At 42.1% G+C, this 23,929-nt stretch overlaps 1 long non-coding RNA gene across 4 annotated transcripts in view; it reads right to left on the bottom strand.

Moving 5' to 3' along the window:
* LOC126086670 (uncharacterized) overlaps window positions 1-15,848 on the bottom strand; it is an 81,373-nt gene extending 65,525 nt beyond the window's left edge. For all 4 annotated transcript variants that reach the window (XR_007519570.1, XR_007519569.1, XR_007519568.1 and 1 more), the window contains exons 1-2: window positions 15,763-15,848; window positions 10,198-10,280 (exon numbers count right to left, since the gene is read on the bottom strand). This is a non-coding gene — a long non-coding RNA (uncharacterized LOC126086670). The remainder of the gene's footprint in view (window positions 1-10,197; window positions 10,281-15,762) is intronic.
* Between the last annotated feature and the right edge of the window lie 8,081 nt (window positions 15,849-23,929).

The raw sequence follows: 23,929 nt of genomic DNA, 5'->3' as shown, positions 1-23,929 counted from the left end.
TGGGAGGCCTCACTCTACCTGATTTCAGAACCTATTATACAGCCACAGTGGTCAAAACAGCCTGGTACTGGTACAACAACAGACACATAGACCAATGGAACAGAATTGAGAACCCAGATATGCATCCATCCACATATGAGCAGCTGATATTTGACAAAGGACCAGAGTCAGTTAACTGGGGAAAAGATAGCCTTTTTAACAAATGGTGCTGGCATAACTGGATATCCATTTGCAAAAAAATGAAACAGGACCCATACCTCACACCATGCACAAAAACTAACTCCAAGTGGATCAAAGACCTAAACATAAAGACTAAAACGATAAAGATCATGGAAGATAAAATAGGGACAACCTTAGGAGCCCTAATACAAGGCATAAACAGAATACAAAACATTACCAAAAATGATGAAGAGAAACCCGATAACTGGGAGCTCCTAAAAATCAAACACCTATGCTCATCTAAAGACTTCACCAAAAGAGTAAAAAGACCACCTACAGACTGGGAAAGAATTTTCAGCTATGACATCTCCGACCAGCGCCTGATCTCTAAAATCTATATGATTCTGTCAAAACTCAACTACAAAAAGACAAACAACCCAATCAAGAAGTGGGCAAAGGATATGAACACCCACTTCACTAAAGAAGATATTCAGGCAGCTAACAGATACATGACAAAATGCTCTCGATCATTAGCCATTAGAGAAACGTAAATTAAAACTACGATGAGATTCCATCTCACTCCGATAAGGCTGGCATTAATCCAAAAAACGCAAAATAATAAATGTTGGAGAGGCTGCGGAGAGATTGGAACTCTCATACACTGCTGCTGGGAATGTAAAATGGTACAACCACTTTGGAAATCTATCTGGCGTTATCTTAAACAGTTAGAAACAGAACTACCATACAACCCAGAAATCCCACTCCTCAGAATATACCCTAGAGATACAAGAGCCTTCACACAAACAGATATAAGCACACCCATGTTTATTGCAGCTCTGTTTACAACAGCAAAAAGCTGGAAGCAACCAAGGTGTCCATCAACGGATGAATGGGTAAATAAATTGTGGTATATTCACACAATGGAATACTACACATCGATAAAGAACAGTGACGAATCTGTGAAACATTTCATAACATGGAGGAACCTGGAAGGCATTATGCTGAGTGAAATTAGTCAGAGGCAAAAGGACAAATATTGTATAAGACCACTATTATAAGATCTTGAGAAATACTAAACCTGAGAAGAACACATACTTTTGTGATTACGAGGAGCGCAGGGAGGGAGGGTGGGAGAGGGTTTTTTATTGATTAATCAGTAGATAAGAACTGCTTTAGGTGAAGGGAAAGACAACACTCAATCCATGGAAGGTCAGCTCAATTGGACTGGACCAAAAGCAAACAAGTTTCCGGGATAAAATGAATGCTTCAAAGGTCAGCGGAGCAGGGGCGGGGGTCTGGGGAACATGGTTTGCAGGGACTTCTAAGTCAACTGGCAAAATAATTCTATTATGAAATCGTTCTGCATCCCACTTTGAAATGTGGCGTCTGGGGTCTTAAAGGCTGACAAGCGGCCATCTAAGATGCATCAATTGGTCTCAACCCACCTGGAGCAAAGGAAAATGAACAACACCAAGGCCACATGACAACTAAGAGCCCAAGAGACAGAAAGGGCCACATGAACCAGAGACCTACATCACCCTGAGACCAGAGGAACTAGTTGGTGCCCGGCCACAATCGGTGACTGCCCTGACAGGGAGCACAGCAGAGGACCCCTGAGGGAGCAGGAGATCAGTGGGACGCAGACCCCAAATTCTCATAAAAAGACCAAACTTAATGGTCTGACTGAGACTAGAGGAATTCCGGCGGCCATAGTCCCCAGACCTTCTGTTGGCCCAGGACAGGAACCATCCCCGAAGACAACTCATCAGACATGAAAGGGACTGGTCAGCGGGTGGGAGAGAGACGCTGATGAAGAGTGAGCTAATTATATCAGGGGGACACATGAGATTATGTTGGCAGCTCTTGTCTGGAGGGGGGATGGGAGGATAGAGAGAGAGGGAAGCCGGCAAAATTCTCATGAAAGGAGAGACTGAAAGGGCTGACTCAAGAGGGGGAGAGCAAGTGGGAGTACGGAGTAAGAGGTAAGTAAACTTATATGTGACAGACTGATTGGATTTGTAAACGTTCACTTGAAGCTTAATAAAAATTAATAAAAAAAAAAGCATTTGGGAGGGATTCAACACCCTTACTCAAGTCACAGCCCTAACATGATGTAAGGGTAATTTCCCTGGGCTGTGACCTGCATCACCTTTAATCTTACAAAGAATAAAACAAAAGAGAAGCAAACAAAGAGAGAGGGACATCATTACCACCAAGCAAGAAGAGCCAGGAGCAGAGTGAGTCTTTTACATGCACGGAGAAGTTCCTAAACCAGGGAAAGATTGATGACAAGGACCTTCTCCCAGAGCTGACAGAGAAAGTCTCCCCTCTGAAACCGGTGCCCTGAGTTTGGGCTTCTAGCCTCCTAAACCGTGACAGGCTAAATTTCTGTTTGTTAAAGCCATTCACTTGTGGTATATCTGTTACAGCAGCACTAGGTAACTAAGTCGCCACTTACCTCTGCAAAAGTGGTACTGAGCAAAAAATCAGAAAACAACAAATGCTGGTGAGGTTGTGGCGACATTGGAGGACTTTTACATTGCTGGTAGGATTGTAAAGTGGTACAACCACTATGGAAAAGCATAAGGCACTTCCTCAAAAAGCTAGAAATAGAAATACTTCATGATTCAACAATCCCACTCCTAGGGATCTAACAGCAGTAACGTGAATACACAGGTGAATCACCTTTGTAATTTGCAGCATTCACAAGAGTAAAAAGACGGCAACAATCTAAGTGTCCAGCAATGGATGGATGCATGGATAAACAAATTGTGCTACAAATGTACAATGAAATACCGCACAGCTAAAAAAATAATGATGAGCTTTTGAAACATCTTACAACATGGATGAATATGGAGGACATTATCCTGAGTGAAATAAATCAATCACTAAAGGACAAATATTGTATGGTCTCACTTTTCTAAAAAGACAAGAATAGCTATATTAACATATACAGAAAGCTATGTTCTTTGGTGTTTCCCAGGCATGGAAGGAGAAGGGAGGGGGAATCACTTTCTAAATAGCAGACTCTTGTTAGGTTTTGTGATGGGAAAGGCAATATTCAATATGGATGAAATCTGCACAATTTGACCAAGGTAAATGACAACACAAAAAGTACACGAATTAGGGACAATTTTCATAAATGCTAGAACACATACAATTTTGCAACAATAACTAAGAAATATATGTGTGGTTACACAGGTAGATATATATGCATATACGTGTATAGGAAGGCACATCGGAATACATGGGTGTTCAGGTATAGGCCTATCTTTAGGCATCTGTATGTACACGTTTGTGTCTGCTGCATATCTATTCATATGTATAATAAAGCACATAGGGGGCACAGTTATGGATACTTTCTAGACATAACCATACTGGGTTTGAAGGCTTAGGACCATAGTCTTACGGGACAGCTTGGTCACTTGGCGTAATATAGTTCATAAAGATGATACTCTACATCCTAGTTTGGTGAGTGCTGTCTGTGGTCTTAAAAGCTCGCCAGCAGCCATCTAAGATACAACTATTGTCTCTACTCATCTGGAGCAAAAGAGAAAGAAGGAAAACAAAGACTCAAAGAAGAAACTAGTCTACAGGACTAATAGCCCACACAAGCCACAGCGTCATCTATCCTGAGACCAGAAGAAGTAGATGGTGCACAGATACCACTACCAACTGTTCTGATCAGGGACACAATAGATGGTCCCACACAGAATCAGAGAAAAATGTACAACAAAACTCAAATTCCTAAAAAAGGCCTGACTTCCTGGACCCGAAGAGACAAAAGGAAATCCCAAGACTGTCACCCTGACATACCCTTTGAACTTAGAACTGAAGCCACTCCCAGAGGTCACCTTTCAGACAAATAACAGATGGGATCAGAAAATAATAAACAATATCATCCACGAGTACTGTGGTCCTTTAAATAATCATCCGTATGACACCAAATGGTCAACATTTACCCTAAAACGAAGATGACAAGATGGGGCGGGGGTGGTACGGAAGTTACATTAGTGAATACAGAACAACTAGAACGGAAATAATGTGAATGCCTACACATTGTGAAAAACCTACCAGTATCATGGAACAATATGTCTAGGAACTGTTAAATGGGAACCTGATTTGCTCTGTAAACTTTCACTGAAATCACAACAAAATAATATAAAAAAGTGTGAGTCCATTTAGAATCCAAAACTTAATAGTACATAGCAAAAAAGAAAATAACAGTGAGAATTTACCTTGGGAAAAAAAATCTGAAGACTGTGAAAATAAGTTTATTTTGTATTTACCCACATTTAGGTTGTAACTGCAAATATGCTCTAATTCTGGAATAACAGTATGAACAGACATTGATGGAGAGGAGTTTACGTACAAATTTTCCAACAGAATGATATGATGAGCATCAAGACATCTTTCACTTCATTGCTAACTTGTACAGCACCATGAGAAGATGACTAATTTTTTTACCCAATAATTTGAGGGCTTCAACCATTTTCCCAAGAGACTCGAAATATCTGAGAGGAAATTCATTCTCTTCTGAAGGGCCTGTTCCATCACCTCTCTTGTTCATTTTCTCTCTTTCAAGTGTAAACCGCCCTAACTCTCTGAAGTCCTCATTAGCCAATAGTTTTGTGAATGATCTTAGTATTTCTTCAGGACCACCCTCTTCCCATCTTGAATCTTGTACCTCATGGACAATCAGCAAGAGAGGCCAAGCAACAAAGCTATTGAAAGGAGACTCTGGAATATACACCCCTGAGTTAAACACGGAGGGATGTATGAGAAGAACGCCCAAAGACAAAACAGGGACTATGACTTGATTGTATGTCACATAGTCGGATCATGTCAGGTGGAAGCATGGCTTTATCTAGAGAATAAGTATGTTTAAGGAGCCATGAATGGATGCCACACTGACACATTACAAACCATCCCAGAGACCGCTGACATAAGCAGCGAGTTCATTAGTGAAGATCATTGTTTTAGGGCCAATGTGGCTAAGGGGTAATGAAGATGCCAGTGGTCCCTTCTTCACGGTTCAATCTGAACTGAGTCCTTTAGGGCCTGCCCAGGAATAAAACCCTATAGTCCCCAAACAACCCCACCCCACCAGACTACGAAAGCTGTGGCCATCGTCCCTTCCACCCATCCTTCTCCTGCTCTTTCTGCTCTCCAATGAAAAAGAAGCACGCCCAGGGAGGAAGCAGGGATCTGATTAGCCCTCTTTGCTTCAATCCTGGACAAGATAAGACCCATCCTTGTAAGTCACAGCCTTACTGTTAACCACTGTTGGTGGTGGTGGTGGTAGTCGAGTTAATTCTGGCTCATGTGTTTCAGAGTAGAGCTATGCTCCATAGGGTTTTTAATTCTGTAACCTTTCAGAAGCAGATTTCCAGGTCTGTCTTCTCAGTTACCTCTGGGTGAGTCTGAACTGCCAACCTTTCAGCCAGTAGTGAAGCACTTAGACATTTGTGCAACCCAAGTACTCCTGTTACTACTAAAGGGCTTTAAAATGGATAGTGGTTACCTTTTGGGGGATACCTAGTGGGACAGGGCGTAAGGGAGTCAGCTGGGAACTGGAGCTATTCTAAGTCATGGCCTTGGTGGTGTTTACACAAGTGTATGCATATGGGGTTAAGAGCTTGCACTTCACAGCTATGGAGCTCTGATGACACAGTGGTTAAGAGGTCAGGCGGCTAACCAAAAATGTCAGCAGCTCAAATCCACCAGCCACTCTTAGGAAACCCTATGGCACATTTCTACTCTGTCCTATCGGGTTGCTATGAGTCGGAATCAACTCGATGGCAACGGTCTTGGTATTTTTGGTTTTATAGAGTACTTAGGATATGAAAGCATTCTCCTAAGACCTTCATACCTATTAACTCATTTAACCAGCTCTCAGTCCTATGTTGTTGTTGTTGTTAGGTGCCATCAAGCCAACACAGCATGAAAGGATGCTGATGGAGAAGAGTTTATGTACAAATTTTCCAACAAAATCATATGTTGAGTATCATGACATCTTTCACTTCATTGTTAACCTGTACAGCACCATGAGAGGATGGCCATTTTTTTTACCCCAAAATTTGAGGGCTTTAGCAATTTTCTCAAAAGTCTCTAAATATCTGATAAGAAATTCATTCTCTTCTGAAGGGCCTATTCCATCTCCCCGCTTGTCCTTTTCTCTCTTTCAAGCGTAAACTGCCCTAACTCTCTAAAGTCCTTATTTGCCAATAGTTTTGTGAAAGATCTTAGTATTTCTTCAGCATCACCCTCTTCCCACTTGAATCTTATACCTCATGGACAATCAGCAAGAGAGGCAAAGCAACAAAGCTATTGAAAGCAGACTCTGGAATATACACCCCTGAGTTGAACACGGAGGGATGTATGAGAAGAACACCCAAAGACAAAACAGGGACTATGACTCAGTTGTATGCTGCATAGTTAGATCATGTTAGGTGGAAGCATGGCTTTATCTAGAGAATAAGTACTTTTAAGGAGCCGTGGATGGATGCCACACTGGCACATTACAAACCATCCCAGGGAACAGTGACAGAAAGCAGCAAGTTCATTAGTAAAGATCATTGTGTTTAGGGCCAATGTAGCCCCAGGGTAATGAAGATGCCAGTGGTCCCTTCTGCATACGGGGTTAAGAGCTTGCGCTTTACAAATATAGAGCTCTGGTGGCACAGTGGTTAAGAGCTCAGGCTGCTAACCAAAAAGGTAAGCAGTTGGAATCCACCAGTCGTTCTCTGGGCACCCTAGGGCGCAGTTCTTCTCTGTCCTATAGGGTTGCTATGAGTCAGAATCAACTTGATTCCAACAGGCTTGGTATGTTTGGTTTTATAGAGTCCTTAGGATGTGAAAGCACTGCCCTAAGACCTTCATACCTATTAACTCATTTAACCCAACCCTCAATGTTCTTAGCTGCCATCAAGCCAGCCCCAGACTCCTGGAAGTCCCATGTGTTAAGAGTAGAACAGTTCCATAGTTTTCTTGACAGATCACCAGGTCTTTCTTCCACGGAGTCACTGGGTGGGTTCGAACTCTCAACCTTTCTGTTAGCAGCTGATCACAAACTTCCTGTACCACCCAGGCTCCTTCAATGGTATGAAGCAGGTGCTATTTTTAATCCCATTTCAGGATAAGGAAGCTGAGTCACAAGGCAATGAAGAGGGTTTTCTTAAGTCTCGAAGATATTACATGGTGGAGTCCAAATTTTAATCAAGTTATCTGGTTCTGAACCCATATACTAAGCCATACTCTTAAAAAAAGAGACTGAGAAAGAGACATTACCCTACAGTAATAATTCTTGGATATTACAGGTAATAGAGAATTTTTTTTTTAATTTCCTAAGTAAACACTTTTATACAGGGGGAATAAGATGCTGAATTTACATAAATGATTAAGATAAAATTTGAGTTTTCTAGGAAATTTCACACTGGTGGAAGGTGCTTCAGCTAAGGACCCAGACTTTTTGGAAGACAAAGCATTGCCCACTCTGTTATCTGAGGCCTCAAGAGCCCTGGGTGCACTTGAGCATTGGTGTTTCCTAGCATAGAGTGTTGAGGTCTTCACTTTTCAAGTCCAGGACACAGGCAGGTTGTGAGTCTCAGGCTCCCTATGCCAGTTACTCTCTGTGCCAAGGGAAGATGTGATCCTCCAAAGCTGGTATTTGATCAATGGGTCACCCCAATCCTGGCATCTACCTCCGAACTCATGAAGGAAGGAACAGCAGATCTTGCAGGTACCAAATTGGTCCAGCAGAGGTGGAGAATGCCCTGGCAGAGCACCCAGAGGTGGCTGAATCAGCCGTGGTGAGCACTCTGGATCACATTCAAGGGGAGGTGAGTAGAGGACACGGATGTGATCATGTCTGCCTGTGGGCACTGGGAAGCCAGAAGCAGGATCAACTTCAAGGCACTGTCTAGCCAGCCTTGGTCCTCTGGCGTAGATGGCATAATTGATGTGTGTGTGGACTTACACTCTGTGGCCAGCAGGTGGCACTAGGCCTCACATTGTCCCATCCAACCCTGTCTTACCCTGCAAATAATGACTGTGAATGATGACGATAATTGTGACGATGATGACAGCTAATATTTAACGAGTACTTACTACGTGCCAACTCATTTAACCCTCACAACAACCCAATTAATTAAAACCAAACTCACTGCTGAATATTCGACACCAACTCATAGGCTATAAGAGCGGAACTGCTCCAAGGAGGGACTGGTCTATCTGAACTGCCGACCTTTTGGTTAGCAGCCAAGCTCTTAACCACTGCACCACCAGGGCTCCCAATGAGTTAAGGACTCTTATTATACCCTTTTTATAGATAGTAATGGTCCATGGCTGGCGAAGCAGTCAGTTATTAACCTACAGATTGGCAGTTTGAACCTACCTAACCACACTGGGGAAGAGAGGCCTGGTGATTGGCTTCCACAAAGATTACAGCAAAGGAGACCCTATAGAGAACTTCTACCCTGTAACACATAGGGTTGCCATGAGTCAGAATTGACTGGAAGGCGATGGATTTGGTTTGGCTTTTATAGATGAGGAAACAGGCATAAAGACATTAAGTAACTAGCCTGGATCACACAGCTTAGAAGTGATGGAGCCAGAATGGGAATCTAAGTAATCTGGCCTCACAGCCTGTATTCCTATATTCAGCAAGTATTTATTGAAAAGCTACTACGTACTGAGCCCTATAGAGTCAAATTGGGGATATCATTAATTATCATCATCAATTGCCAATTCTTATTACTCACTAGGTTCCGTGCAGGGAACTGTACATATAATAATAGTAATAATTACAATGATACTACTACTAATAATAATAACAATAACTAATAATAATAACAATAGTAACAGTAAATTTAAACTAGCCAGATGGTTCACATGTCATCACTTGGAATATTTACAGATACCCAGTAAGGGATGAACTTTTATTGTCCCCATTTCATAGACAAGGAAACTGAAGTTAAGAGAAGGAAATAATTTTCCAAGGACATAGATGGAATCAGAAGCAGTGAGATTTGAACCTAATCCTTTCCTTTTCCAAAGTCGCCATGCTCTTATCAAGTATATGGCTCAAGGATCACCTTGCTTTTCCATTCATTCAATAAACATTACATTTTTTGCATCGCAGTGGTTAAACACTCAGCTGCTAACCGAAAGGTCAAAGGTTCAAACCCACCAGCCAAGGTCCAAAATAGAGAAGTGATTCAATTATTCATGGAATTAGCATAGACTTCTCCTGGTGATGTAGCAGTTAAGTGCTTGGTTGCTAACCAAAGGGTCCACAGTTTGAACCCAACAGTCCCTCCCTGGGAGAAAGGTGTGGCAGTCTACTTCTGTAAAGAAAGATTACAGCCATGGAAACCCTATGGGGCAGTTCTACTCTGTCCTGAAGGGTCAGTATGAGTCAGAATTGATTTATGGCAGCGGATTGGATTTTTTTATAGTTAAAAATGATCATGCACATATTTTAGTCTTTGACCTAAAAAGATCTCAGCAGTACGTTATTAAGGGGAAAAGACAGCATATGGAATAGCATATGTAGTATGATCCTATTTGCTTAAAAATAAAATTTGAAAGGATACACATGCCAAACAGTTAACAATCTGTGGGAGAAAGATGTGGCAGTCTGCTTCCATAAAGCTTTGGAAACCCTATGGGGCAGCTCTACACTGTCCTATAGGGTTGCTATGTGTGGGAATGACTCCTGGCAATGAGTGGGGGTATAATTTGTCGGCCCTTACTGTGACTCTGCTCCCTGCAGGTGATAAAGGTGTTTATCATCCTGGCCCCACAGTTCCTGTCCCATGACCAGAACCAGCTCACCATGGAGCTGCAGCAGCATGTGAAGGGAGTGACAGCCCTGTACAAGTACCCGAGGAAGGTGAGCATGGCAGATGGATGGGGTCTGGTCCCCCTGGCTGGTTCCAGTGTTCATCTCTCCCAAGCCCTCCAGGGTGGTTAGGGTAAGCTTAGGTAAACAACAGCGCTAGCTTTTTCCACTACAGAAGAAGCAATTCAACTTACGGATGGGTGGAGCAGACTTAATCCGTTGGGAGCCTCTAGCCTGTGTCAGAAACCAAAAAGGAACTCACCGCTGGTAATTTAACCTAAAGAAAAAAATCAGACAAGTGTTGGAAGATACATGTGCAAGAAGGTTATTTATAATCCCGCAAATTTTGAAAAAGAAGTTCAAGTCAGCAGCTTCCAAACTTTCTGTAACATGATTCATAGGAAGAAACACATTTTGTATTGCAACCCAATGTATAGTGGCCCAAACAACGGGCTTGACCATGAAGATGACACAGGACCAGGCAACATTTCATTCTGTTGTCCTTGGGGTCGCCATGAGTCGGAGCTGACTCAATGCCAACTAACAGCAAACACAATGCTGCCTCATAGAGATAATTAACCAAAATCCAGATAATTAACATATCCCTCACCCCCAAAACATTCCTGCTGATCCTTTTAATTCATTTGTCTGTCCCCTCCCTTCATTCTGCCACCCCTCTTCCAACCACAGATCTGCATTTTTATAGAACTTTTATGTAATTGAAGCATACAGGATTTACTTTTTGTTTTTATTCAGGATTCTTTAAGTAATCATAATCATATTTAGATTTATACATGATATTGGAAACCCTGGTGGTGTAGTGGTTTAGTGCTACGGCTGTTAACCAAAGGATTGGCAGTTCAAATCTGCCAGGCGCTCCTTGAAAACCCTGTAGGGTAGTTCTACTCTGTCCTATAGGGTCGCTAGGACTCGACAGCAATGGGTACAGGTAAACACATGATATTAGGTGTACTAATAATGTCTTCGTTTTCGTTGCTGAGTAGATTTCATATATACATACCACAGTGTGTTTATCCTTGTGTTAGTTGTCTAGTGCTGCTATAACAGAAATACCACAAGTGGACGGCTTTAACAAAGAGAAATTTATTCTTTCACAGTCTCATAGGTTGCATGTCCAAATTCAGGGTGTCAGCTCCAGGGGAAGGCTTTCTTTCTGTATTGGACCTGGAGGAAGATTCCTTGTGGTCAATCTTCCCTTGGTCGAGGAGCTTCTCAGGCACAGGGACCCCAGGTCCGAAGGAAGCACTCTGCTCTTGGTGCTGCCTTCTTGGTGGTATGAGGTTCCCACCCTCTGCTAGCTTCCCTTTCCTTTTATCTCTTGAGAGATAAAAGGTGGTGCAGCCACACCCCAGGGAAACTCCATTTAGGTTGAATGGGGATGTGACCCAGTAAGGGTGTTACTATCCCACCCTAATCCTCTTTAACATAAAATTACAATCACAAAATAGAGGTCAACCACAAAATACTGGGAATCATGGCCTAACCAAGTTAATTTGCACATTTTTGGGGGGACATAATTCAATCCATGACAATCCTTTACCTTGGAAAAACACTTGGGGACTGGTTTTTCCAGTTAGGCTGTTACTGAGGGCCCCTTCCTAGGTTGAACCCAACCAGATGCGCACCGCCCAATAAGGCTATTAGGCAGCTTGGAGTCACACAAGCAAATTTATTTTGCCAGCAGCTAGCAAAAGGACACAGGGCTAGAAACTTCAGAGAGACTGTCTCACTGATTTGCCTATAAGCCAAGTATTTAATGGCTTCAACAAGGAGGGGAGGAAGGGTTTGAGGTTTATTCATGAGGTTGGGGGCGGAGATTTCTGAGGAGGGGTTGAGTTACGCAAATACAGCTGTGCATGCAGGATTTCTTCAGGATGGAAGTACTTTGGTTCCCCTTGACATAACTCATCATGGAAAGTGACGGAGGCGCACTCGTTCCCTTTGACATATCGCCCCCTTCGGCAGGCATGAGAAGGATAAACAGTGATCGCTTTTACTTCTTTTACACACACTCTGCACCTGTAGAGTCCTGCAAGAACTACATTAACAGTTTATTTGCAACATTTCAGTTTGTTCCACCCTTCAGCCAGAACATTTTGCCCCACAGAACCTGTGTTCTTTTCTACTCCCCAGGAGGTGGGTTATGGTTGTACCAGGTTGTTTATTCTACTCTGTCCTGCTCAACTTCTTCTTAGCCTATGTGCAAAAGAGAGGGGGGCAACCGGCCCTGCTCCAGCCTAGTGCTGTCTCAAGGCCATGACCTTGTGAACAGAAACCCAGAAAGCAGTACCTCTCCGGGCTGTCCCAGCTTATATTTATATTTTGCAAGTTCATAATGAATCATTGTTGCCTAGATCTGTAATTCATTAGTCCTCATTGCTGAATCATATTCCGTTAAATGAATATCCCTGTTGAATACACTGTCTTGAAGGATGTGTTTAGAATTAAAGTAATGAGTTTCCAAGAACAAACTGCTTAAATTCAAGGCAATCTTTCCAGACCAGTTATCAGGACAGTTGAAACTTACTCAGAGGAAGTCTGTCTCCATTCACAGAGGAGTGGAATAGAACGAAAATCAAGGGTCTTAGAGAGCTCTCACATTTTTAGTGTCATCTTCATGGTCATCACTTTGCTTTTATTCAACCCGTACAAGTTGATTAATTCTGAATAAAGAATCTCTGTAGTGTTTTGTTTTTGCCCTGTGCTGGTCTTTAAGATGTTAAAAAATCAGTGTATCCATGAGAAAAGTGTGATTCAGCGTTAGACCCATGGTGGGTAGAGCCTTTGGTGAATAGGAAATTGAGCCCTATTAGAGACAACATACTACTACACTGCCAACCTCTTAAGAAACATGAGGTGGCCAGCTTTCAGTCTTCCTGGGAGCAGTGGAATCCACCAGAGATATTTGATGGGTAGGGCTAGTTCTTGGAGGTTGAATTAGAGTTTCTCTCCACGATTCCATATGACTTCTACATTGTACATTTCTTTGGGGCTTCTTGAGACTTTGAATATTGCTTTTTCAGCTCTTTGACAATTGCTTCTCTGGCCCAGACCAAAAACTTACGAAGGCTTTTCTGTTCCTGGGCATTGTTATTTTAGCAATAGTCTTTGTCTGCACTGTCCTTTCAGTGAGTATTTTAATGTGCCTTATAAATCTGCTTTGGGTCATGAATAATCAGGACAGGGTATAAATACCCTATAGGGTTTCCAAAGAGGAGCTGGTAGATTCCAATGGCCGACATTTTGGTTAGCAGCTGTAGCTCTTAACCACTGCACCACCAGGGCTGTTTTTTGTTTTTGGTTAATAAACATGCTTTGAATCATGAACAATCAGGAATTTTTATAGTCACTGGCCTATTACTGGATTTTCAGATTATAAATGAAAACACAAATTGATGAGTGAAATCAAAGCTAACTTTGTAAAACAGTCTCATCTTTTTTAGTGAAGAATCAGTGAACAAGACAACTGTATAAACTCAATGAGAAGATTTTAAGTGATAAATACTTCCTGTCCAAAGAGTTAATAAATATTAACTCTTCTGAGGCCCCTTTCACACACTGGTAGTGGAATTGTGAATTCTCACAACCATCCTGAAATATAACACTGTCTACCTGAAGCCTTCAAAATGCTCACACACTTTCCTTTATTCAGCACAATCCCACGTCTAGTCATCTCCCCTAATGAAAGAACCACCACGCATCCAAAGACGTGGTGGGAGCACATTCAGCGGGACAGGATGGATTACAGTGCAAATGGGGCAACAAACTAAATCACTCATTGTAGAGGGATGGTGGAACTAGTGTAAATCCTCACAGTGGCGGCAGCTCCTGAAAGTCATATGTTTCAAGGACATTACAGAACACAGAAAACACTCTTATTATAACAAGCAGTTGAAAAAAGCAGAAAGCAGGAGTTTCTATATTGTGTAGTTAAAAGTGTGTATGTTTCTACACACACAGAGTAAAAAAATGCTACATGAAAAAACCTAAGAATGGATATTACAAAAAAAAAGTATTTAAAGGTTTTTTTTTTCCTACCAGTTGTATTATTATTGTCAGTAACTACCTTTCTCTTTGAAATAACGGTTACATAATGTCTAAAATCTAAAATTCTGTGACAGGCAAGGAAGTAACAAGTAGCAGGAGCTGCCTCTGTAACCGATCTCCATCGGCTGTGAGCAGGACTGTCTTAGTCATCTAGTGCTGCTTTAACAGAAATACCACAAGTGGATGGCTTTAACGAAAAGAAATTTATTCTCTCACAGTCTAGTAGGCTAAAAGTCCAAATTCAAGGCATTAGCTCCAAGGGAAGGCTTTTTCTCTATCAGCTCTAGAGGAAGTCCTTGTCATCAATCTTTGCCTTTATTAGGAACTTCTCAGTTCAAGGACCCCAGGTCCAAAGGATGCACTATTCTCCTGGCTCTTCATTCTTGGTGCTGTGAGGTCCCCCTATCTTTCTGTTCACTTCTCTTTTTTTATATATCAGAAGAGATTGGCTTAAGACACTATCTAATCTTGTAGAACTCATCAATATAACTGCCACTAATCCATCTCATTAAATCATAGTGATAGGATTTACAACACATCAGGAAATCACATCAGATGACAAAATGGTAGACAATCATACCATACTGGGAATCATGACCTAGCCAAATTGATACACATATTTTTGGGGGATGCAGTTCAATCCATGACAAGGACCATGGGCCAAAACCCATCAGAGAGGAGGCAGGGCTGGGAGGTAGCACCCCTGTCTTCTTGGACAGGGCTAGAGGGGAGCAGAGGGTCAGTCATAGAGGTAGGGGAGAGAGAGAAACAGATGTGTCAGTAAGAATTGAAGACAGAGGTGGAGAAGAGTTAAGAGACAGAAGAAACAGAGGGTCTAGCCTCTGCATCTGCCACTGATGAAGTGACTTGCAGGAGAGAGGTTACCATTTGGCAGGTTTACCCTGGAACCTCCTCTACAGGAGGTGACCCCTGAGCAATCTCCCTCTCTGTCCCAGTTTCTGCTGCATTTCCCACCACGCCAGCTGGGCCTTTATCATGTCCTCAAGCCAGACACCAGGCCCTGTACTGCTCCCAAGGCCACACAGCCTCAAACTGGCAGAGCTGCAATTGGAGCCCACCCAGAGTGACCAGGCCCAAAATAGCCCAGTTTACCTTTTCTGTCAAACAGAAATGCTTCCATGAGTGAGTACTCCCACCCTAAAAAGCTGGACCCACCACTGCTATGAGGAATACTAGCTAACACAGGTAGGATTATAATTCAGTAATGAGCATGCCCTGTTCTCAGTGCTTAACAGAGAGGACCTGTCGTTGGGATGGCAGTTGGTGGGGTTGTGTGGGGGAGGGGTCTACTGTGAAGGGTCAGGAGCAAAAGAAGTGATAGGACAAGGGAGAAGATATAAAACATCCAGGTTACTAAGGCAGCAACCTAACAAGACAAGAATCAGGAGGAAGAAGAAGCAGCCCCCCTCCTCCTCCTCCTCCTGATCCTGCCAGCCCCACCTCACAAGCTCGTTGTGTCCTGGTGACCTGCTCACCTACTGGCCATCTTGGAAGCCTCCTCCTACTCCTCTCCTATGTGGTTCCCCGCCTCCCATTCTGTCCCTCCTCACAAAGCTTCCCCCTCCTCTCTCCAGGAGCTTTAGCACCCTCTGCCCCTGCCTGGCCACATCCTATCTTGCCCTCATCCCAATCCCGGCCCCACCCCCATCCCATACTTGCCCCAGGCTCACCCATCTCCCTCTGCCACCTGGACTGCTCCCCAGGGGGACCTGGTCATGGAGGTCCCAAGGCTGTTCCTCTGGCTCCTTATCCTCTTGCCTCTTGGTCACCCCACCACAAGTGTGAGTAATCATTGGACGTGTCATGGTTTGTGAGTAATCATTGGACATGTCATGGTTTGTCACTTTTCTTTGTGTTGTGTCACACTGTTGTTTAAATAACAGCTTTTTCCTGGAAAATTTTTTTTTTTTTTTTTTTTTTTTTTTTTTTTTGCGGGAGGCTCAGAGCAGGTTGCTTGGCCAGCCTGAATGGACTCTAGCCACTGCCATGCACTTTGAGAATGGTCCTGCCAGCCCTGCTTGTTGCACACATGGGAAATGTTGAAAATATGGCAAACTGAAAATAGTAATTTTATAGCTTTAAAAAGGAAGTTCCTATGAGTATACTAAAAGCCTTTAAGTCTACACTTTCATTGACGAAACTGCATGACATATAAATTATATCTCGATAAATCTATTTTCTTTTAAAGTAAGGAACTCTCGTTTAATAGGAATCACAGACGTTAGGCTTGCTCCTGGGAGCACCGTTTATGATCGTGTCTCAAGTTCTGCAGGTTTAGAACCTATTCCATGAGTGCTTCAATTGTGCTACAAATACATTTTTAACATTTGTGAAAGCTCCCATCCCTGGGAACAGCGCTGCTAATCATTGGTGTTCTTACTAGTTTGTTAAAATAGCAAAATGTCATCTGTACTCTGTGCTTCCTTGTTTACTTGTTGGCTTTAGCAGCTTCTGAGTCATTCCATTCATTCTGCTCCTGGAGGCCGTGCCTGGGTCTTTGCCTCCAGCCAGTTTCTTGGGAGCCCTGAGAAACCAGCGAGACATGGAAATAAATGGCTGCATAGTTCTATTAGTTGTTAGGTGCTGTCAAGCCAGTTCCGACTCATAGTGACCCTATGCACAACAGAACAAAACACTGCCTGGTCCTATGCCATCCTTACAATCGTTATTATACTTGAGCCCATTGTTGCAGCCACTGTGTCAGTTCATCTCATTCAGGTTCTTCCTCTCTTTCGCTGACCCTCTACTTGACCAAGCATGATGTCCCTCTCCAGGAACTGGCCCCTCCTGATAACATGTCCAAAGTATGTGAGATGAAGTGTCACCATCCTTGCCTCTAAGGAGCATTTTGGCTGTACTTCTTCCAAGACAGATTTGTTTGTTCTTTTGGGATTTCATAGTTTATTCAGTGTTCTTCACCAACACCACAATCCAAAGGCATCAATTCTTTTTCAGTCTCCCTTAAGCATACTTCTGGGATGTATATAATGAGGGGAGGCTCTAGGAGTGACATGATCAGGAGTCAGATGACTATCGTCCTTTCCTTTTTCCGTGTGTCACATGGTGACTGTTAATTTACCCAGAGCAGAAACGATCCTTAATGTCTGTAGGATTGTTCAAACCTAGAGAGATTCTATTTCCAACTGTGGAAATATTCACTCTCACTCTTATTAAAAACAAACCTAGAGAGAGAAAGAGCTCAGAAAGGATAAGGTGACACATTTTGATCTGCATGCCCTGAGTTCCCAGGGAGGAACCTGGAAAGGTCCAGTGGACAGGAACAACTCTTGCATTTAGGTAGAATCTTCCCAGTTGAATCACTCCAAGCAAAGAAAACCTACTCTATTTCTTTCAGCTCTACAAAAGAAGAGATTTTTGTGATAATCTTTGGTAAAAATGGTGTGGGACACTCTGAGGAACAGAGTAGTAGGGGCAGGGGTCTAGGGACCATGGTTTCAGGGGACATCTAGGTCAATTGGCATAAGAAAGTTTATTAAGAAAATGTTCTGCATCTCACTTTGGTGAGCAGAATCTAGGGTCTTAAAAGCTAGTGAGCAGCCATCTAAGATGCATCAATTGGTCCCAACCCACCTGGAACAAAGGAGAATGAAGGACACCAAAGACACAAGAAAAATATGAGCCCAAGGGACAAAAAGGGCCACATAAACCAGAGACTCCAACAGCCTGAGACCAGAAGAACTAGATGGGGCCCAGCTACCTCCAATGACCACCAGCCTGACAGGGAACACGACAGAGAGCCTCTGATGGAGGAGGAGACAAGTGGGGTGCAGAACTCAAACTCTAGTAAAAAGACCAGACTCAATGGTCTGAGACTGGAGGAACTACAGTTAACCCAGAACTAAAACCACTCCCAAAGCCAACTCTTCAGACAAAGATTAAGCTGGACTATAAGACAAAGTGATACTTGTGAGGAGTGTGCTTCTTAGTTTAAGTAGATACACAAGACTAAATGGGCAGCTCCTGCTGGGAGGCTAGATGAGAAGGCAGAAAGGAATAGGAGCTGGTTGAATGGACATGGGAAATCCGAGGTGGAGAGGAGGAGTGTGCTGTCACATTATAGGGAGAGCAGCTAGGGTCACATAGAAATGTGTGTATAAATTTTTGTATGAGAAACTAACTTGAGCTGTAAACTTTCACCTAAAGCACAAAAAATAAAATAAATGGTGTGGGAATATCATCTGACCTCATCTAACTTCACAAGGAGGAAGGAGAATCAAGATCAACAGCCCAAAGCTGATTCCCACGAGGAGGGAGTCAGACATGCCTCCTCTCTCTGCTGTTTTACCAATTCTCAAACCAACCATACCTCCCACAGCACTCTCTACTTCTGTGCTGGGTTTGATAATTCATTGCAGTGGTCGCACAGAACTCACAGATAATACTCATGATCATGGGGTTTATCAGGGAAGTAACACGTTACAATTCAGGCTCAGGAACACTCAGGATACAGTTTGTCCATCAGGATAGCCTCTTCCCAGGTGTGCTGCATGCATGCCTGTCCCTGGCTCCTTTGCCTCTATCCTGCTCAGGCAAGTGCTAAAAAGCTGTTTTAGCTCTGCCAATAAGTGCCCAGAGGCACCCCACTCCACCAGTAAACCTCAGCCTGAAGGCTCTCAGCTTTATCTCCATGGGTCAGCAAACCTAGCTCCACCAAGTGCCCAGAGGCACCCTACTCTGCCAGAAGCTTCCTGTCCAAAGGCATTCAGTGAGAAGCCCACCAGGCCGTGTCCTGCCACCACTTCTCGCTGTCTTTGGTATTACAGGTCTCTCTCTCTCTCTGTCTTCTGGTTCCAGGAGCTTCTTAGCACAGGGATCACAGGTCCAAAGGACATGTTGTGCTCTTGGCTGTTCTTCCTTGGCGGTGGTGAGATCCTCTTCCTGCTCTGGAATTGGCTCTCCTTTAAGCCCAGCAGGATGGCAAAACTGACCTATCCCCTTGGTAGGCCACAATTACCTTATTTGCACAGTTCCCCCCACCAATCACTTGGATGGGAGTTTACAAGACCATGGAGAGAACAGCTATGCAAAAGTGATCCATTGCACCACGTCTTGATCTTGGAATTGTTTTTGTACCTAGACTGCATTTCTCATACATCAGTTAAGCTCTTTTCCTTCCTCAACCTTGAGCACTTGGATCAATTAACCTGTCTTCCATTTTCCACCTCCAGTCTTGCGCGTGACCATGTCCACCTGTGGAAATCCCACTGACCACTCTTAGAGCAACTCTTATCCTCCCCACTTTTGGGAAGCACAGCCTTCAGGACCAGCCAGAAAGAACATTTGTTCTCTTAGAATGTTTCCACGCCCGTGTTTGTGTTGCTCAAGAGGCATTTTGTTTATTCCTTGGATTGCAGTTACTGTGCTTAAGTGGCTTCACTCTCCTTCGCTCCACTCCACAGGCTCTGGAAGGGAAGGGACAACGTCTTGTCCGTCTTCCTGACTTCTGGAGTATTTCCTTATAGGGCAGTGGTGCTTATACACGTATCTTCAATATGGCTTGTAGAGAATTTCTTCTTTTGACATAATTTTCTACTCACTTTTTCAAATCAAAAGAATAATTCCTTCCTAGTGAAAATATATAGGAGTAAAATCAACAGATGGCTGGTTGGACATAAAGATTACTTCCAGTGTTGATGACCTACGACTCTGCAAAGTTGTTTGTGAGATTGTAACAACTGTGGTAACATTCTGTGTATAAATATGGAGGCTGGCTGTACAAAAAATGAAACAGAACCCGTACCTCACACCATACACAAAAATTCATTCAAAATGGATCAACGACTTAAATATAAAACCAAAAACTATAAAGATCATGGAAGAAAAAATAGGATCAATGCTAGAGACCCTAATACATGGCATAAACAGGATATAAACCATAACTATCAATATACAAACACCAGAAGATAAGCTAGATTATTGGGATCTTCTAAAAATTAAACACTTAGGCTCATCATTTGACTTCGCCAAAGAGTAAAAACAGAACCCACAGACTGAGAAAAAAATTTGGCTATGACATATCTGATTCTCTCATTCAACTTTTCCTTAAAGAGAAAAGTATCTTTTCCCTCAGTTTCCCCTCTCATCTTCAAGCCTTATACTTTAGGGAATTTTAAACTTCTGTTCTTAGATTTCAAACGATTGTTTCTGTGTTTTATTTTTCATTCTGAAGTTGTTTGTTTCTTCTTATCCTTTTTTTTTTTTTTTTAATTTCTTAGCATTTCAGACATTAACTGCCCAAGCTGCAGCTTTTTTGGCCTGTCTGGTCTAATTTAGGTAGTAGTAGTTCACTCCTGATATTAGCATCCAGACATCTTGTCACCAGATGTAACAAGCATATCCACAGCTGTGGCTGTTTGACCAGCTAGGGACAGAAGGGCCTCGGTCCTTTTTGAGCACGTGATCCGTGTCTTTACCAATTGTGCTGAGAGCTACTGCCTCCTTGCAGACACACCTTTACACACCTGAGCTGTGAAAGCTGAGGTTGTCTGTTAGACAGTTCAGAGGTTATTTTCTAATAATCCATATGGCACTGCAGCTTGATGTGTGGATTAGAACAAATTATATTGTAAATTTATTTTCTCCTAACCAACAAACCAAACCCTTTGTTATGGAGTTGATTCAAATGCATGGCAACCGGTCATGTTCTGGAGCACAGTAAAACTGAGCTCCATAGGGTTTTTTTTTTTCCCTGTAATTTATGGAACCAGATTGCCAGGACTTTCTTCTGTGGTACTGCTGGGTGGGCTCAAACTGCCAACCTTTCATATTTGGGTGCAAACTGTTTGTGCCACACAGCAATATCTCCTAAAATATTTGTAAAATCTTGTTTTTGAAAAAATAATGTTTGTCTTATGTTATAGGACAATACATCCCAGAAAGTTTGTACTCTTCTTAATTGTGTAATAATTTTCATGGTTGCTTTTAACTGGTTTAGGTGAAATAGTATAATGTATGAACATGAATTCTTGCTAGTGGCTCTTTGAAATTGTGTTTCCAACTGGCTTCTATTTTCATAATTTTCATGATGTAATTACAAGATTCCTGTATTATGCAAATCTTTTCCGGACTTTAAAAATCTGACATTGTGTGCCCTGGTTCAGAATGAAAATAAATGTTGAAAGAAAACTTTAATGGTTTTAGAAATTTGGTGTTAATAATATTCTGCACTTAATATTTATTGGCATAACAATCTCATTATAATTTATAAAAGCAGCTATCTCTCTTAGTTATGTCCATATCTATAAATATATATCTCATTTATATCTTTAATACAGAATTTTGATTCCAATTATTTCCCATTCTTTCATACAGGTTGAGTATATTTTTGGATATTTTCCAAAGGATTTAATCCACATAATTCATCAATATACAAAAGAAGACCTAGGCTTCCTGTCTAATGTAAGTTTGTACTTTTTTCTCAATCATAAATTTGTTTATAAATTCATAAATTAAATTCTGTTAACTTTTTAAAAAAAAATACTTGCAATATTCTTTTGGTCAAGGAAATAAAACTGTGACAGTTTATGTATTCAATTTTTCATACAGCTTGATTGTATAAAAAACAAAAAAAACAAACCTGTTGCCGTCAAGTCAATTCCTACTGATACGGACCCTTTAGGACAGAGTAGAACCACCCCATAGGATTTCCAAGGAGCAGCTGGTGGATTCAATCTGCTGAACTTTTGGTCAGCAGCCAAAGCTCTTAACCGCTGCACCACCAGGGCTCCTGATATTGTGTAAGTGATATATAATAAACAGCACCTATTTAAAGAATGGCATCCCTAGGTGGTGCAGTTAAGAGCTTGGCTGCTAGCCAAGAGGTTGGTGGTTCAAGTCTGCCCAGAGGCACATGGAAAGAAAGCCCCGGCAATCTACCTCCAAAAAATCAGCCATTGAAAACTCTATAGAGCACATTTCTATCCTGACACACGTGGGGTCACAATGAGTCAGAATTGACTTAAAGGCAACTGGTTATTTAAAGGGTGCAATTCATTGAAATGTAATATTATGCATACAGCCATGAAACCATCACCATAATCAACGCAATGTATCCATCATCCCTGTAAAATGGGGACAGTGCCTGACCTCCCCTAACTTCACAAGGGGGAAAGAAAATCAAGATCAACAGCCCAAGACTTACTCTTATGAGGCACAAGTCAAACATGCCTCCTCTCACCACCACCTTTACCAATTCCGACACCATCTGTCCCTCCCAGGGCACTTTCTATTTCTCTGCTGGGTTTGCTAATTCATTGCAATGGCCACACAATGCTCACAGACAATACTCACGATTATGGGGTTTATCAGGGAAGTAATATGTTTAATATGTTACAACTGAGGTTCAGGAACACTCAGGATATAGTTCTTCCATCAGAACAGCTTCTTCCCAGCCATGCCGGCAGGCACGCCTCTCTCTGGCCCTTTGGCTTCTGCCCTGCTCAGGTAAGGGTTACAAAGCTCTATTAGCTCTGCCAGTAAGTGCCCAGAGGCACCTCACTCTGCCAATAAGCCTTGGCCCAAAGGCACTCAGCTTTCTCACTCTGTGGGCCAGGAAGCCCACTGTGCCATCTCCTGCTGGTCTCTCCTGGTGCTGTTTTTCTGCCACTGCTTCTCGCTGTCTTCAGTGTTACAGCTCTCTCTCTCTCTCTCTCTCTGTCACCTGGTTCCAAGAGCTTCTCAGCACGGAGATCCTAGGTCCCAAGGACATGCACCACTTCTGGCTGTTCTTCCTTGGTGGAGATGGGATCCTCCTTCTGCTTTGGAATTGGCTCTCTTTCAAGGCAAAACTGACCAATCCTCTTCGTGGGCCACAATTACCTTATTTGCACGGTGCCACCCAATCACTTGGGTGGGAGTTACAAGGACCATGGCTAGAAGGGTCACATAAATAATTCATTGCACTGCAACCCTGGAAAGATTCCTCCTGATACTTTTAATTCATTTGTTTATCCTTTCCCTCCACTTCTACCACCCCTCTCCCAACCACTGATCTGCATTTTTATAGAACTTTCATGTAATCAAAGCATACATGATGTACCTTTTGTTTTTGTTCAGGCTTCTTTGAGTCAGCAAAATTGATTTTAGATTTATCCATGATATTTTGTTTATTAATAGTTTTTTCATTTTCATTGATAAGTAGAATTCCTTTATCTGGTTTTTTGTGTTTTTGTGGCATACTGCAGTGTGTTTATCCTTTACTTTAGAAACTCAGGGCTAGTTTTTCCCATTTGGTTGTGGTCTTCAAGACAAAAATCTAGAAAGTAGTACTTCTGTGGAGTTGTCCCAGCATATATGCTTGCATTTTGAAACTCCATGATACATTGGTTGGGAAAAACAAAAAATTCAACTAGGATTGTGCCCAAAATTGTTCAACATCTAGCACATTTATTAACAATTACTTTTTGAACTCTTGTTCAGATGAACAATTATTGACATGTGATATTTTGGTTTTGCTAAATACCCTCAATGTTCTATTATGAAAAATTTGAAACATACAACAATATTGATACATTAACATTTTACTAAATTTGACTTATCACTTATCTATCCCTTTCAACACCCATGAGTCCATTCTCTTTTCATTGCATTTCAAAATAAATTGCAGACATCAGTATATTTCCTTCTAAATTCATGAGTATATTTGTCATTGATTAGAGTTCAATATTTATTTACAGATGTTTCTTATAATATACAATTTACACAGAGCAAAATATATAAGTCTTAAGTGTACATTCACTGAGTTTTGACAAATATACCAGTATAAACCAAGCCCCTATCAACATATATTGTAGACTATATCTGTCTCCCCAGAAACTG

This window comes from Elephas maximus, chromosome 12, assembly GCF_024166365.1.
Source record: "Elephas maximus indicus isolate mEleMax1 chromosome 12, mEleMax1 primary haplotype, whole genome shotgun sequence".
NCBI lineage: Eukaryota > Metazoa > Chordata > Mammalia > Proboscidea > Elephantidae > Elephas > Elephas maximus.
This window is presented reverse-complemented; position numbering and strand designations above follow the sequence as displayed.